Source organism: Notechis scutatus, chromosome 3 (genome assembly GCF_049901735.1).
Source record: "Notechis scutatus isolate UNSWTSFEM ecotype Mainland chromosome 3, rNotScu1.2, whole genome shotgun sequence".
Lineage (NCBI taxonomy): Eukaryota > Metazoa > Chordata > Lepidosauria > Squamata > Elapidae > Notechis > Notechis scutatus.
In genome coordinates, this window is record NC_142011.1 from 55,924,691 (window position 1) to 55,940,685 (window position 15,995).

The window sequence follows — 15,995 nt, forward strand, 5'->3', positions numbered from 1 at the left end:
CACGGGCGAACGAAGAGACCAGGGAGGGGGTTTCCGAGGGGCCGCGCGCAATAAAGCAGAAAGGTTGATTGCGGGGATTGCAACAGAAAGCTGCATAGGTTAGGAACGGCGGAAAAGAGGATGAGAGGCACCCAGGACCTGAAGGGACGTGGATTTTAATGGTGGCGAGTGTATGAAAAGAGCGTCGGGAAAGTAGGCTTTTGAGGGAGGAACCGAGAAACGGGGAGGAGCAGGAGAGAGAAAAGTGTATCCTGGGGTGTCTGTGCTTCAGTTCCATTCGCGGAATCCTGGATCCCGATGGCATTTTAAGACGCTTTACCGGGAAATGATCCCCACTCCTGTAAACTGGTCCTACTCCCAAGTAGCGCGTGCTGAACACTGCGGCGCCAGGGGAACTTCCTCGGGCACAGCCCCCGAGAGGTGAGCGCTCGGCGGCTACCTGGGGAATCGTCTCGCTCCAGAGGGGAGGGGGAGGGGCAGGTGAGAGCCGCACACGGGCACCCAAGCACTCCTTGGCCAGGAGCGGGATCCAAGAAAGCCTGGATGCGGACCCAGAGAGGGAGGAGGAGTGGCACGGACGAAGGAAGGGGGATTTCTGGGGGGCGCGAGGCACGCAGAAGGTGACGCCGGGGGTGGCGGCGGCGGGGAGGCGAAAAGAGCAGGAAGAGCAAGCGGAGCGGCAGCCCACAGGAGAAGAAAGCGGGAGGAGCGGCGCGCGAGAGTAGGAGGGGTCGGCAGGCGGGTGCAAGGTAACGCTCGGCGGGCAGGCGGGCTAGTTGGCGTCGGGCGCGCGCAGCGCGGGCCTAGTTGAGGCGGCTTAGCTGCGCTGGCAACTCCCCGGGCGGTCGGTGGCGCGCGGGATGCGTGGTTCCCGCGCGCGCACGGACAGAGAGAGAGAGAGTAGCGTGTGCGAAGCGATCTGAGGGCTCCGCGGAACGGCCGGCGTCTTCTCTACGTGCGGGGAGACGGTGGCGGAGCTCGAGACGCCCGCGGGTCGGAGCAAAAGCAGCATGCGGGTGGCGGCGCTCTGGGCGCGCGTGGTGAGTAAATGTCTCGCCTCCTTCCAGCACGCTCGCTGCCTGTTGAGCATAATAGGAAAGGCTGGCTTCTCCCGCGGCTTTAAAAGCCCCGCTTGCCACGTTCAACTTTGTCCCATCGCGTCGTACAGGGTTCCCCACTGGAGAGTTCTTCTGGTCATTCCGCCGCTTTCCGCAGAATGCAGCCGTCCTCCCCCCCCCCCCTCCCTCCATGTCCTCCGGGAAATCTTCTCAACGGCGGGAACTCGCCCTGGCTCGGGTGGGTGGGGGTCTCTTGCATCCGATTACTCGCGGAATGTGGAGTTCTGGGTGGGGGGTGGGTGGAATGTTCCTCGCGACCCGCCCTCCTCCTCCTCACCTGCTGCCGGCATTTCGGTCGATTCTTCCTTTTTATTCCGGAATCCAATTGTGGGCCGTTTCCCGTCTTCCTCTTTTCCACCTGCACCACCTCTGGGCTGCTTTTTATGCGCTGCGCTGTATTGTGTTGGCGTGACTATTTGGGAACTGTTGCACGACGAGAGAGTATTTGCATTTTCTCCACTTCAGTCTTTTGCGTGATTTGTGCTCGGGATGTATGTTTTAGGGTACGGTAGGGCACAATCCGCCTCCTCCTGTTTTATAACCAGGCGGTTGCAGTTTTTTTTTTTTAAATCCAGTTTAAAGGTTGAGATTCTTCCCGATTGCGCGTTCCCGGAGGTTTTTTTTTTTTTTTTAAAAGATTTCCCTAAAACCTGAAGGAATAAAAGGAGATGTATCAAGTGTCCGAATGTTCATGTTGCCTGGAAATACGGTTTCCTTATTAATGAAAAAATGGCCTGGTGACCTTTCTCTCTACACGACATAATAATATACGAATTGTCGACGAAGTCTGTAAGAAAATCGTTCTCCGGGTATATATCCACCCCACCCCCCCGGCGGTTTAAAGAGATGTGCTGACTTCACCTGCGGTGGCTTAAGACTCTCGCGGCCAGGAATGCTGTCTTGCCTGCTTCTCCACCCTGACCCAAACGTTCACAAACAAAATCTTTGGATTTCTCCCAGGTTTACAATACAGTCTGGAAAAGAGAAATAGTTAATACCACTGCAACAGTAACCCGAAAACCAAATGCTTTCCCAATGCCTGCTTTTTTTCAATCCGCAACCCAGGAGCTGAGTTAAATACTTACGTATTTATTTATGCATGTGTGCCTTATTTATTTATGCATGTATGCGCATTGGAAAGGATTGAGAAAAACAATGAGTTTTGGGGGCTTTCAGCAGACAGATTTGTGGTTTTCCACTTCCAGACAGCTTTAGAGTAGTGCCTTCTTGCTTTGGAGTTTGCACTTCGTGCTTTTAAGTAAAATGGGTGGTTACCAAACTAACTCATAAATGTTTCTGTTCTGTTCTGACATTTAGCTGTTAGCATTCATCATTTCATTTTCTTCAAAATAAAGGGTGCCTAAAAATCATGGAGAGCTTTGTGTGCTCTTAGCAATGGCATGTTTTGTTTTTGGAATGCTGGCTTCTTCAAATAATTTTTAGACCAAAAAATAGTTTTCTGGTTTTTTTAACAGCATTTAAATATCTTTTTGTAGTGAATGTGAAATACGAACTGAAGTTTCTCTACATTCCAGGGTGTTGTAGACTAAACGGCTTTTGCATTTCTCAGAATTTTAATATAGAATTAAACAATGGAAGGTTTCTTCGGCCACCTTAAATTCTATTTTGTCATTTGTCCTGAGAAAGGGTTATGTTTGTATGCAAGATTTAAACTTTTGCCCCCTGTTGGACTGACAGAAGTACTTTAGACGAGAAGGAAAAAATCTTTTTAAAATGCAAATGGTGTAGGCACTTTGTCAACCAGCTCCCACTCAATTTGTTGGTTTCTTTTTAACTGAAGAATGACTAGTAGATTGTATGAAATTCCAAGAGGACTTCTGAATATCAGGAATGAGAGTACTGTAATATTTTCAGTGTTCCACTTGTTAATGTTTTATTTTTCCCCCCATTACTAGCTTTACATAGGTGTATAAAGCTTGGATTACAAAATCATTGTCAGGATTTTTTACTTCACTATTATGCACGGTAGTATAACTATAATATTGTTTGAACTTATTTAACACAAAGATGCATTCTTATTTTTACCATTTCCATAAAATAATTTATCACCTTGAAAATGCAGTCTGAATATTGATTTTTGAATTCTTAAAGCATTTGTGCATGGAACTTTAATACTGCAATTTCCAGTGGTTTATATCAATTACTACTATATTGAAACATTGACAGTGCATCCTTTTGTATATTGTATATTGTGTATCAAACTATTTATTTGTCATTGGAATCAGTTTGTAGGATCTATGTTGTTTCCTTTGGAGTACAGATATCCACTACTATAGCTAAGTGAAAATCAGGTCAGATGGATGGATACACAAAGAATTAAGGTTGCATCTAAGCTCATTCAGTCTAGGACTACAAGACCATAACCAGATTTGTAGGGCTTTTCACTACTGTTCTCCCCTTTCCCTCAGTGTTATTATTGTTAGCTTCAAATTATGGACCTTTCTTGATGTACACGCTAATAATCAGAAATTATTCCTAATTTGCACTTGTTCAGTATGAAATGATTAGGGAGGGATAAGAAATCGACTGCTTTAGTATTTTCAGGATTTTGAATATGGCTAACTCATTCTTCTAGATAAAAAGTTGAAGAGGTAGATTGTTAATTGATGCTCATTCTTTTGGTATTTTTCCATTGCTCTGCTGCCCCCTTATCAAACACACTTTCAGAAGACAAAAGAAAATGATATTATACTTTCCATATGTTGGGCTGTGTCTACCTTCCTTTATTTGGAAGAGAAATAAAACTTTGCTTCTCCAATATAGCTGTCAGTTAGCATGTCTGAATGAATAATGGCTTTGCCCAGAAGGGTGTCTATAACTTTTTAAAAGTTGCCTGATTTCTTGGATACAATTTTGCTTATTTCAGGTGAAATTATGAGTGCCTACCTAATACACATCTGAGTTAAACTCAGTACGGTAAAAAAAATGAACAAATAATGTCTTATTCAACAGGAACGTTTCCCCCGAAGTCTTATTCAAAGGAATAAGAAACTATGAACATAGTTTAAGTTACTTTTTATGTGGAGCTTCTACAAAGATCGATAACCTTTTGTTTATGTCAATATCACTATATATGCCATCTCCACAAAGGAGATATTTACTGGATTGCCAGTGTCATTGAATAATTCTCCTTACTTCCCCTTATCACTGGAATCTTGGAGTATGACTTCATTATAAAAATCATATGAAAATACACATATAACTTACTATCTCAATACTGATATCACAATGTCTGGTTTATTTTGCTGTCAGTGTACTTTAATCTTTGGCTTATTACTTTGCTAAGTTGTTACATACGTAGTTCTTTTGTTCAAAAATGCAACTTACAAGCTCATTGTTAATTAAGAAATTAATGTGTCATTATTACAGCCATCCTTGTACTTAAAATAACTTGTAAAATAGTATAGGTACATTTAAATTCTTGCTTGCTTGTTTTTAATCCATAAATTTTGAGGAGACTAAGATTTGTTACTAATTTCTAGTTTCACATTTGCATGAAAATTCAAGACAGGTTAATCAGTAAAATTAATATAAACCTTATATATAACATTGGGCCTGAAATTAATTATAGAACTAATGCTTATCCTAAATCTTTGTAATCAGGACACTGTGCCCTTCAAGATAACCTCTAATTTGATATAACAATATTATTTGAAGAGCATGTAATGTAATATATGCTAACCCAATATAAAAACTTGGTTTTGGGTTTGTCATGCAGGCCTGCTAATCTGCATTCCCGTCACATTCAGGATTGCCTTTTGGACATGTGGGCTTGGATGCAAGTTGTCTGTTGCTTTGAGATGCAAAGGCCTATTTATTTCTACCTATTCTGAGTTAGATGGAATAATTATGCCAAATTCCCTATGGCGTCATACACCATTGGGGTGGTGTATATAGAAATCTTTGGGCTGGACAAGCTGCAACCCCTTTCTATTAAGAACTATGTCAGCATGAATGATTTGAGTTAAACTAAATTAATTGTGAGATGCACAACTTTTGGTCTTTAAATTTAATGTTTACATAGGCTTGTCATGTTATTACATATATAGTTGTTTTTATTATATCAATTTACTGTTTATCATGAAGGGTAGAGTTTTCCACTTAGAGAATAGTAATACTGTACAGCATTTGTGATTCAAAGGGTAAATAGTGCTAGGAAGAGCATGAGTGTCCCATGTAGCATTTACTAATAACTTCTTAAAGCAGTCACATCTTTTCCTGGGATCTCCAGTAGTTGTTGAAGAACAATCTCAAGAAAATAAAAAGTTGTGTTTGGTTTAAAATATATAATGTGTATGATATGTTTTGGTTCTATAATTTCCGCTCTCAATGACATATTAGTGAGGATTGATATCATTTTTAAAATTATACTATGTTTTGAATTTTCACATAAGTTAGCCCGTGTTATGCCAGAGGCAGCAGCGCTGTACTTGGATAGAATAATTTGATTCCCAACAATATATTGGGCAATGCTAGACACATATGTATTATTTTTATGATGCAAAGCTATTTGGGATAGAACTTTTCAGATCTGTAATTTTAATTATAGAATAAATAGGCATTACTTTTCTTGTACAATACTGTTGATGTTTATCTCGAAGGGCAGAATGTGCTGATTACACAAATATAGTGTGTGTCATTGCTTAATTTTAATATTATATAAGCTTTATATTTATATTTATTTTATTGACTGAATTACCTTTTGGATTTTCATATGAATAAAGAAAATAAATGCTTTGGCCTCATCTGATTTAGGGTATCTACAGGTTACAGATTAACAGAATCGGAAGGCACCTTCTAGGTCATCTAGTCCAAGCCCCCCACCTCCAAGTAGGAGACCCTACACTATTTCTGATAAATGACAGTCCAATCTATTTGGGAAGCCAATTCCTTTCCTGGAAAACACTTTAAAAGCAAAAAGTTAAAACAACCTACAGTACAGTAAAAAAAAAACCATGCAATGTCAATCTCACCTCATCAAGGCTTCTCATGAATCTACATGTTTATGATTAGTGTGATCCAAAGGGATATTGGAATGCAAAGGTCCATTTACTTATTAAATTGGGCCGATTTTATTTAATGGTTTTTGTAATACAGCTGGGTTAAAAATAATACTTTCCACTTTTCTGCTGTTTATGTGTTGCTTATCTATGATTTCACTGTGACTTCTGGCAGAAACAATAAAAGAAATAAAAGCAAACTATTTTCCAAATATTTTGGTAAAGAAAGAACATTTCTGTATTGATGTCCTTGATTCTTACTGAGAGAAGACTTGGGTTATTTTAATCCGTATGTGCTTGTTGTGCCTTTTTAGAATAAGAGTTGTTGACTTTTCACCTCCAAAAAAGAAAAGTGGTAACAAAAGACATACTTGGTCTTTAAGCCATCAATATTGTGTGTTTTATTTTATATATAAAATATTTAATTAATTATAACCATAGATTTTGGCAAAATTCATTTAAAATTGCAGCAATCCACATCATTTCAATACATCCCCCTCCAATAATAATAAGTTCGTTTGGTTTTGACTTTTTGTCGAAACTTAGCCATTTATTGCATGAATTATTGTTAAAACAAATCATGGTTTAGAGCAACTAAACTATATTTTCTGGGTTTGCATAATAGTGGTTCATTAGCATAATTGTTTATATAAAAAGATAACACTATTGACCTTTACAAATCTACATACTATATAGCTTTAGGTTATTAATGACTTAAAGATCAAGTTTGCCATTCTTTGGAATACATATACCTAAATCTAGCAGAGATGGAGGTTGTGAGTGCAATATTGATTCACTTAACAAGTGTGGCAAGCAAGATTGTAAAATGAAGAAAAATAACTTAAATGTTTCACTTAGCAACAGAAATGTTGGGTTCAATTGTCATAAATTGAGGATTACCTGTATTAAAGTAGCATCTACGAATATAGACAGTTCCAAGTAGGTTGTTTTTTTTTTTTTGGTAAAATTAAGAGTATTTAGATTTGATAAATTTAGGATTACCAGATATTATATCAACTTTTCACAACAATGTGAAGTCATAGCTGCCAGTTCTTTAGCTGATATTGGCCTTCATTTGCATCAGGTTCTTCCCAAAAACTTGGGTGTCAAAATATATAGACATAGTGTATGCACAGATCAAAGCAATCTGACTTTTTGAAATCGACTGATGGAAATTTTGTCAATGCCCAGAATTTCTACATGTTGTGCATGCCATTATCTTTTAATTTCAATTTTCAGATCTTGAACTGTGTATGATCTTCTCCAATTCTTCGTTTTATATTCTACTATCCCCTGTTTTTGCCACATCAATTATTCACACTTTCTTCTTTTCTGCCACAGTTACATCTAGTATTTATGAACCAAGGCCTTTATCAGTTTGTATTTGGAAATCCAACAGTTTTTTTAATACACACACACACACACACACACACACACACACACTTCAATTTTAATGTTATATTTGTAGGAAATATTTCTAAAAGATTTAATAGAGCTTCTATAAGGAATATATTATTGTTGATCAAAACCTTATTTGAGTCTTAAATATATTTAAATGTTCTCTGTTCTGCATTAATGTGTGACTTTAACCTTTTAATGAGGTTAACAAATGCAGTGGTTCCTTGTAGAAATTGATTCCTCTATTGCTCTTGAAAGATATAAAAAGTAGAAAACTGCTCAATGTGGTGAGATTAACGTGACTGTAGTTTTATAATTTGTGATTGAACTTTTTCTATAGTTCGCATGATTATGAAAAAACTGTGTGTACTAACATTTTGTATAGTTAATTGGATTGTAAACTTTAGACACATCAAGGCTATGTTGGACTGCTAAATATCATTATGCAGTGCTGTTTTATGCTTGTCAAAACATTATAAGAATAAGTTGTTCTTCCATTTCAGTTTTACAGTGGTTTCTAAAGTGCTTTTTAGAACAGGCTGAGTTAAAACTACTTGATTCCCATTATGCACCTAAAGTAGTAATAAAAAACTTAAATCTAAAATAGCTAGAGCAAAATGCTGCTGTATAATACTAATTCAACAGAAAAATCGAACAGTGCAGAATGAGACAATTACATGAAGAACAAAATAGTTTGACAATTTAACTTGAAATTGTATGTATTTAAAATTACATATTGCACAATTTATGCACAAGTTCTTAGAAGCCTCTATTTGTGCAAGGGTTCTCGACCTGAATTCTGAACCAAAAATTTAATGGCATGATGATTCTGCTATCATCTTGAAATTCTTTTTTTTTCTTTTATGGGAAAGAAAAATGGGAGATTAAAAAAATATATTCAGAAGACAAAAAGTTAATGCAGAATGTAATAACCTTTTAAAATCGTTCCAAATATATTTAAAAATTTGCAAGAACCAAGCTATTATATTGTATTATTTGGCATGCTAATCTGTTTTTTTTTTTTTTTGTAATCAAAATAAAAAAACATTTTTTTTTTGTGGGGATGGGATTATAGTGAGTCTTCTTCCATAATACTATTAGAGGTACAATGTTTATAAGTTTGCAGTATGTATAGGTAGCACCCATAAGATTAGATAGAGGTACAATGTTTATAACTTTGCAATATGTATAGGTAGTACTCATAAGATTGGAAAATTATTTCATAGGTTGATATTAATACATCTGCTGCTGGTAATGATTTTAAACCATTTTTACAATATGCACGATATTGAGTACATCTCTTGATTCTTCCCAACTGTAAAAGGTTTAGCCAATTACTTTACAGGTCCTGTATTAATGAAATTACAGAATTCATATCCAGCCTATACAGCATATTGCCATTTACCGTATATACTCGAGTATAAGCCGAGTTTTTCAGCCCATTTTTTGTGCTGAAAAAAAAACCCCTCAGCTTATACTCGAGTCAGATTCCCCTCTGAAAAAAAAATGGTGTGGAGCTCCGGAGCTGGGCAGCCGCTTCCCTGCTTCCGTGTTTCCTTTGCAACTTTTAAGCATGGGGGTAATCGGAAGCAGAAAAGTTCTTGCATGAGGATATATTGTTTTTTCTTTTTTTAACTGTTTTTAGGGGGGGAAAGACCCACCGCCATGTGAGAATGCTCAGACACGAAATCTATCCGCCCGAAAATAAGTGTGTGTGTGTGTGTGTGTGATTTTTAACAGAGGGAAGATGTAGGGAGAAGGCAAAAGCAACGGAAGATCCTTCAGGGGAAACTGAGAGGGAGACTCACCCTTGGTCCAGATGATCCCCCTTCCCCGCCCCTAAGGAAGCAGAGGCAGCCAGCAAGGGCAGGCAAGCCCCACTTCACAGACTCCGTCCGTCATCTCTCCCACCCACCCACCCAAAGCCACGAAGTCCCCCAATCGCGCAGCCCAGAATCGCCCTCCCCTCAGGGGGCAGCAAGGACGCCCGGTGTTTCCCGAGACAAGAAGCTCCGCCGTGCAATGAAAGGGCCCTGGCTCTAGGCTCGCGGGCTCAGAAAACGCGAGCCGAGGTAGCTTCGGCTCCGCTCAGCCGTTCCTCAGCCCCAGCTGCTTTCAGTCCGCTCGGGAGGAGGGAGGAGGTGGTGGCGGCAGCTCACGTTGTTTTCTGAGCTCTGGGCTCTAGGCTCAGAAAACAACGCGAGCTGAGGTGCTCGCTCCGCTCAGCTTCGTTCTCCTCCTCCTCCTGAGCGGACTGAAAGCAGCTGGGGCTGAGGAAACAAGCTGAGCGAGACGAGCGATCGCTCGCGTTGTTTTCTGAGCCTAGAGCTCAGAAACAACCGAGCCGCCGCCACCACCTCCTCCCCCTCCTCCCGAGCGGACTGAAAGCAGATGGGGCTGAGGAAACGAAGCTGAGCGGAGCTGAGCGACCTCGGCTCGCGTTGTTTTCTGAGCCTAGAGCTTGAGCTCAGAAAACAATGCGAGCCGCCGCCACCACCTCCTCCCCCTCCTCCCGAGCGGACTGAAAGCAGCTGGGGCTGAGGAAACGAAGCTGAGCGGAGCCGAAGCGACCTCGGCTTGCGTTGTTTTCTGAGCCTAGAGCCTAGAGCTCAGAAAACAACGCGAGCTGCCGCCGCCACCACCTCCTCCCCCTCTTCCCGAGCGGACTGAAAGCAGCTGGGGCTGAGGAAACAAAGCTGAGCGGAGCCAAAGCGACCTCGGCTCACGTTGTTTTCTGAGCCCGCGAGCCTAGAGCCAGGGCGCTTTCATTGCACGGCGGAGCTTCTTGTCTCGGGAAACACTGGGTGTCGTTGCTGCCCCCTGAGGGGAGGGCGATTCTGGGCTGCGCAATTGGGGGACTTGGTGGCTTTGGGTGGGTGGGTGGGAGCCAGGACGTTGACTTTAAGCGCTGCCGACCAAGTGTTTCACAAATACCAGTGGGACCTCCGTCCACCACCACCCCTCCCTCTTTTGCCTCCTTCCTTCTGATCAATCAGGTTTTCCCAGTATTTGCTCACAGCTGTGTGCTAGGTGTTGAACATGGGGATTTCTGATTCCCCTTACACGCGCGTGGATATGCCGCGGGGCGTTTTCTTCCAAATGCCCCACGGGCAGAGAACACTGACTTTCATGATAGTGAGATCATTTTCCAAATTAATTGATTCACTAACCCAAAAGAAGAAGATGTTGAAGACAGTGGGAGGCAGGGTCACTCTCCTTGCACGAAAAAGCAAGAGCCGTTCTTATGATCTTCTCTCCCCGTAATACAGTCAAGCCCTTTCCAGCATGCGCGATCCGCCCCGCTGCTTTGCACCTTGCAAATGCAAAAACCCGGGATTTTGCATTTGCAAGGTACAAAGCTGCGGCGGCAGATCGCGCGTGCTGGAAAGGGCTTGACTGTATTACGGGGGAGAGAGAGAGAGAGATCATAAGAACGGCTCTTGCTTTTTTCTTGCAAGGAGAGAGTGACTCCTGCCTCCCACTGTCATCATCATCTTCTTTTGGGTTAGTGAATCAATTAAACCTTTCATGATAGTGATATCGTTTTCCAAATTTCCCTTAAATCAGGGAAGAAATCACAAAAAAACCTTTGGACTAAGAATAAGCCTGTTCTTACGATGCCATTTTTGTTCACTGCAGTGTGAAAAGTGTGAAAAAACACACTTCTTTTTCTTCATCTTCTTGTTCCCTATTTACTGGTCTCTTTCAAAGAGGAAATTGTGAACATCAAACTTATTCTCAACTGTCCTAGTCAAGTTTTTATTGGTATCTATTTTTATTTTTGAAATTTACCAGTAGCTGCTGCATTTCCCACCCTCGGCTTATACTCGAGTCAATAAGTTTTCCCAGTTTTTTGTGGTAAAATTAGGTGCCTCGGCTTATATTCGGGTCGACTTATACTCGAGTATATACGGTATGTTGGTCTTCAAAAACAGTTGCAGCATCCCCTGAAAATGGTTATATGAACTGACATTGGATGTGAATAAGAAAGAGGACTAATGTCATTTAGTATCTTGGTTTGATACCAAGATATGTTCTGCAGCAATGTTCTTTGCTCCAGAACATAGTTAATGTGTAGAATAGACTAGGATATGATTTCTCTTTTCCCTTTAAAATTTTGAGGTGTTAGAATCTGCTTCAAAGGTAAGAGGGCTTTATGAATTAGATCAGTGTTTCTTAAACTTTTTCTATCAGGACTGCTTTCTGTTTTTAAAAATTGGGAATCCCAAAATAGCTTTTGTTTTATAAATCATATTTACCAATATTTAACATGTTAAAAATTAAAACCGACTAATTCACTGCCTCTACCATGATTCTTTTATGGGCTCTTTGTCAATATGGACTGGCAAATAATTTTGATTTTGTGGACCTCAGAGGATCTTGGAGTACCGCCTCTGCCCCCCCCCATTAAAATGTGTGATAAAACCATTTTAAGAAACACTGGATTAGATCATTTGAAAGAATGAATAGAGAAGAAATGCAATGGAGAGAGAAATTGAATAGAAAATGTTCCCTATACCAATGATTTAAGGTTAAATAAATATAAGTTTGCATTGATACACTGGTTACCTCTGCCTTGTCTCAAAAAAATGTACGTATTTATAACATGTTTTAAAATAAAATCCCTTCAGTGGTTGTTGCTGGTTTGCTTTTCTGATTAGCACCAATAAAGCATTTATAAAGTTATTTAAAAATTAGCTAAGATGTCATGGGTATTGTTACTTAGTATATTCTAAAGACTGTTTGGGACAAGAGCCTCATGTTATATTAATACTTGAATCACTGACTGCATCTCAAAGGGAAAGGGGGATATAATTGTAGTTTACAGAAAGCATGGTTTTATTTATTTTATTTTTATTTATTTTTTATTTGTCAATTGCTTACAAGATAATAGGTATAAGTAAAAACATAGTTATGGATACATGGATACATATAAGAAAAATAAAAATATATAAAAGAAACAATAGGACAGGGACGGTAGGCACATTGGTGCGCTTATGCACGCATAACTACATTTTAAATCATTGTTTTAAATATCTCAATCATATTATATCTTACATGCGGAACCAGCAGCAAAATGTTGTAGTATTTAATATGCATTTTCACGTTTGCAACCAAGTACTCCTGGCAACTTTTAGGATAAAACTGGTTCCTCCCACCCCAAGTTCCAGTCAGCATTTAGGAGGCGCTGAAGGCAGTCAGTCCTGGTGGGGCTCTTGTAAAAAAATTCCATAATAGGTTTTTCCCCCTTGAAATTTCAAAATTGTGAAATTCCCTCAAGATTGTTACTATAATGATTATTTCAGAAACTTCAGACGCTAGCTATGTGTGGATTATGTGTATCAGTGGGGGCCAGGATAATCTCTGTGGGAATGATATTGCAAAGGCAGGGAGCCACCATAAACAAGGCCTTTCTTCTGGGTGCCACCAGATGTATATTGCCTTAGGAGATAGGACCTGCAATATTCCTTGCCTCCCCTCTCTAGTGGTTTGGGTGGATGTAACAGGGAAGAGATGGTCATTCAGTCCCAAACCATAAAGGACTTTAAAGATGATAGCCAGCATCTTGAAAAAATGGTACTTGTGACTAATAAGAGGTATGCATAAGCACACAACAGTGCCTACCATCCTATTGTCCCCAATTATTTGTACCCATTTCCTGTATTTATACTTATGTTTATTATCTTGTAAGCTATTGACAAATAAAAATAAATAAAATGAAATTAATAAATAAAATAATTGATCTTATGGAACACTATTTCTTGGTGTTATTTCTCACAACCTTTGCCAGTCTGATGTCTCTGGATATGTTGCAGCTTCTGGCCACATTGGCTGAGAATTCTGGAATCCTTGTTTCAACAAATCTGGAGGGAAACTGGGGAACATTTGAAAGTATTAATGGCATAATATATGTAATGGCTTTGTGTTTCATATCAGTTTAACATCAGAAGTGATTGGAACTTTACATATAAGTCAATCCTTATAAAATGGTAATACTGAATCCAGTAGAATGGCGGTTGAGAATTGTTTTATTGAAATTGGTTATGGGGTTTTGTACATTATAGGATTTTTTTTAATCCTGTTTAATATAGAAATTTTTAGATAATATGCATGATGAAATAACACTGGTATAATTCAACCCCACAGAGGTTATTTTTCTTGTAATTGCAATTGCTCAGTGGGAAATTGAGCCTACATCAATGCAACTAAAGCCATTACTTTTATTTTCCTGCATGAGCTAGATTATTTTCCATCACCACTATCCCACATTCTCTAGTGAAGTGAAAAAAGGGCCATGCCTCAAAGGGTTTGTATTTGGCTGCATGTGAGTCTTACCAGAATATGGCAGTACTTAATATAGACCTTGTTTATTTAATAATTTATTTTTTGTTGATGTTGATGAACAAAATTTGCATTTCTTTGGTCTTTCTATTGAAGCAATATTATTTAGGAGGCTCTCAAGTTGCAATTCAGATAAGTTATGGTATTTTTATACTACTGCTGCTGCTGCTGATCATATATCCATTGTGGTAACGTTTTGTAGTGGCTATATTGCCACTTCACAAAACATTATCCTCTTTTGGTTTTCTTTTGGCCTTGAGAGAAGAAAGAAAGGGACAATAATAGGATTTCTATAGACATCACTATTCATAAGTCTGAAAAGGAGTCCAAGAACAAGTGGGACATATATTACCATAAACAAGAAAAGGCAATACTAAGACAAATTTAAAGGTATTAAAGTACAGTTAAAGAAAAAAGTAGCTATAAAAGTTATGAAAGTAGCCAGGGGGAAGGATTAATCTCATTCTAAACTATAGATCATGGAAAAAAATCTATATGGTCACTAGAGGATGAGAACATCTTGGTGCCACGTAACACTGGACAGCAAAGATTTTGCTTCCTGAACATTCAGATATATCTTACAGATATTTAGCTACTAATCATGAAAATAGCCTGTAATTTAACCTATCACGTATTGTAGAAATCTACTGTTGTTACCTAATAACAAAGTATACCCTTCAGTATTTGTTAGTTATTCTGCACAAATGAAAAAAAAAAAACATACAAAAACACATCCAGTACACCAATCCAACAGGAGTACTGGAGATCTAAAAGTAGTGGTTCTACTGCTTGGAATGCAGCTCGGATATATTAAATACTGTTGTCAATGGGACAGTTGTGTAAGAGAGGCACATTACCTTAAAGAGAGAAATGGCCGCTCCGAAAGAATTTTGTTCCAGGACAAAAAAAATCTGGCACATGATCCACTTCTTGATTTGACAAACATATTTTTGCCTCCACTTTATATAAAGCTTGGACTGATGAACGATTTTGTGAAAGTGATAAACAAGCGAATATTTTTGTTATTTGAAACAGATGTTTCCAAGAATAACTGATGCCAAGATTAAATAAGGCACTTTTGTTGGTCCACATATCAGATATGTCATCAATGACAAGTGATTCAAAGATCTGTTAGTGGAGGAAGTTGTGCAGAAAGCATTCAAGGATGAGAATTATCTTGGCAACAGCAGAACACCAAACTACATTCAGCTGGTTGACAAACTTCTTTTACAGCATACAAGACTATGAAGTGCAACATGTCACTGAAGATTCATTTTCTGCATTGACACTTGGATTTCATTTCTGAAAATCTAGGTGCAGCTCATGGCAAATATAGTGAAGGTTTCACCAAGACATTGCCACAATGGAAAAACAACATCAGGGCAACTGGAATCCATCAGTGCTGGCTGACTATTGTTGGACACTGAAGCGAGATGCATCAGACACTAATTGCAAATGAAAATCTAAATGCAAATGAAAATCAGCAGCAAATGAAAAACACTATTGAAAAAGCCCTATTGAATTCATGTAGCATGTCAGAAACATACATTGTATGTTTGTAAATACATTGTAGTCACTAAAAGTTAATTTCATATTTCTCAAGATTCCAGTGTGATATAATAAGTTATGAGATTATAGTTGTATACAGTTTGAATTAGTCTTCTCATAATCAAAAGTTTTTCAGGAAGGAAAACTTTTGAAAAAAATTGTTGTCTAGTATAATCAGTTGTGCAGTAGTCAATCAAATTACAGAGAAGGGTGAGGAAATTTATATAATTTAATTTATAAAATTCAGATCTCTCTTGCCTTTCTCTTATGTCTCAAACTTATTTAGGAGGAAGGATCTGAGAAATTTTCTTACTATAGCTGCTAATTGCCAGTAATAAGAGCATGTGAGCATTGCATTGAGATAAAAAGGCCTAAATGTTAAATATTCACATTCTTCACATTCTTCCTTCACTGTATGTTCTCCATCTAAACAACCCAAGATCATCTTGATACTCTTATGCATTTGGATCGTGAAATAGTTTTGGGTCTTAGTTCTTAGTTTTTTCATGTTTACTTAACAACTTTTATGAAAAAAAAAATCATAAAATTGGGTGTGGTCACATGGTGA

At 39.0% G+C, this 15,995-nt stretch overlaps 1 protein-coding gene across 6 annotated transcripts in view; it reads left to right on the plus strand.

Moving 5' to 3' along the window:
- The first annotated feature begins 231 nt into the window (after positions 1–231).
- Positions 232–15,995, plus strand: part of PTPRF (protein tyrosine phosphatase receptor type F) — a 588,039-nt gene continuing 572,275 nt past the window's right edge. For 4 of the 6 annotated variants that reach the window (XM_026665721.2, XM_087960149.1, XM_087960150.1 and 1 more), the window contains exon 1: positions 791–1,040. The gene's annotated coding sequence lies outside the window, so the exon portion shown is untranslated. Of the gene's footprint in view, positions 421–773; positions 1,041–15,995 lie in introns of those variants that run through there. The other 2 variants (XM_087960145.1, XM_026665718.2) reach the window with 2 other exon arrangements.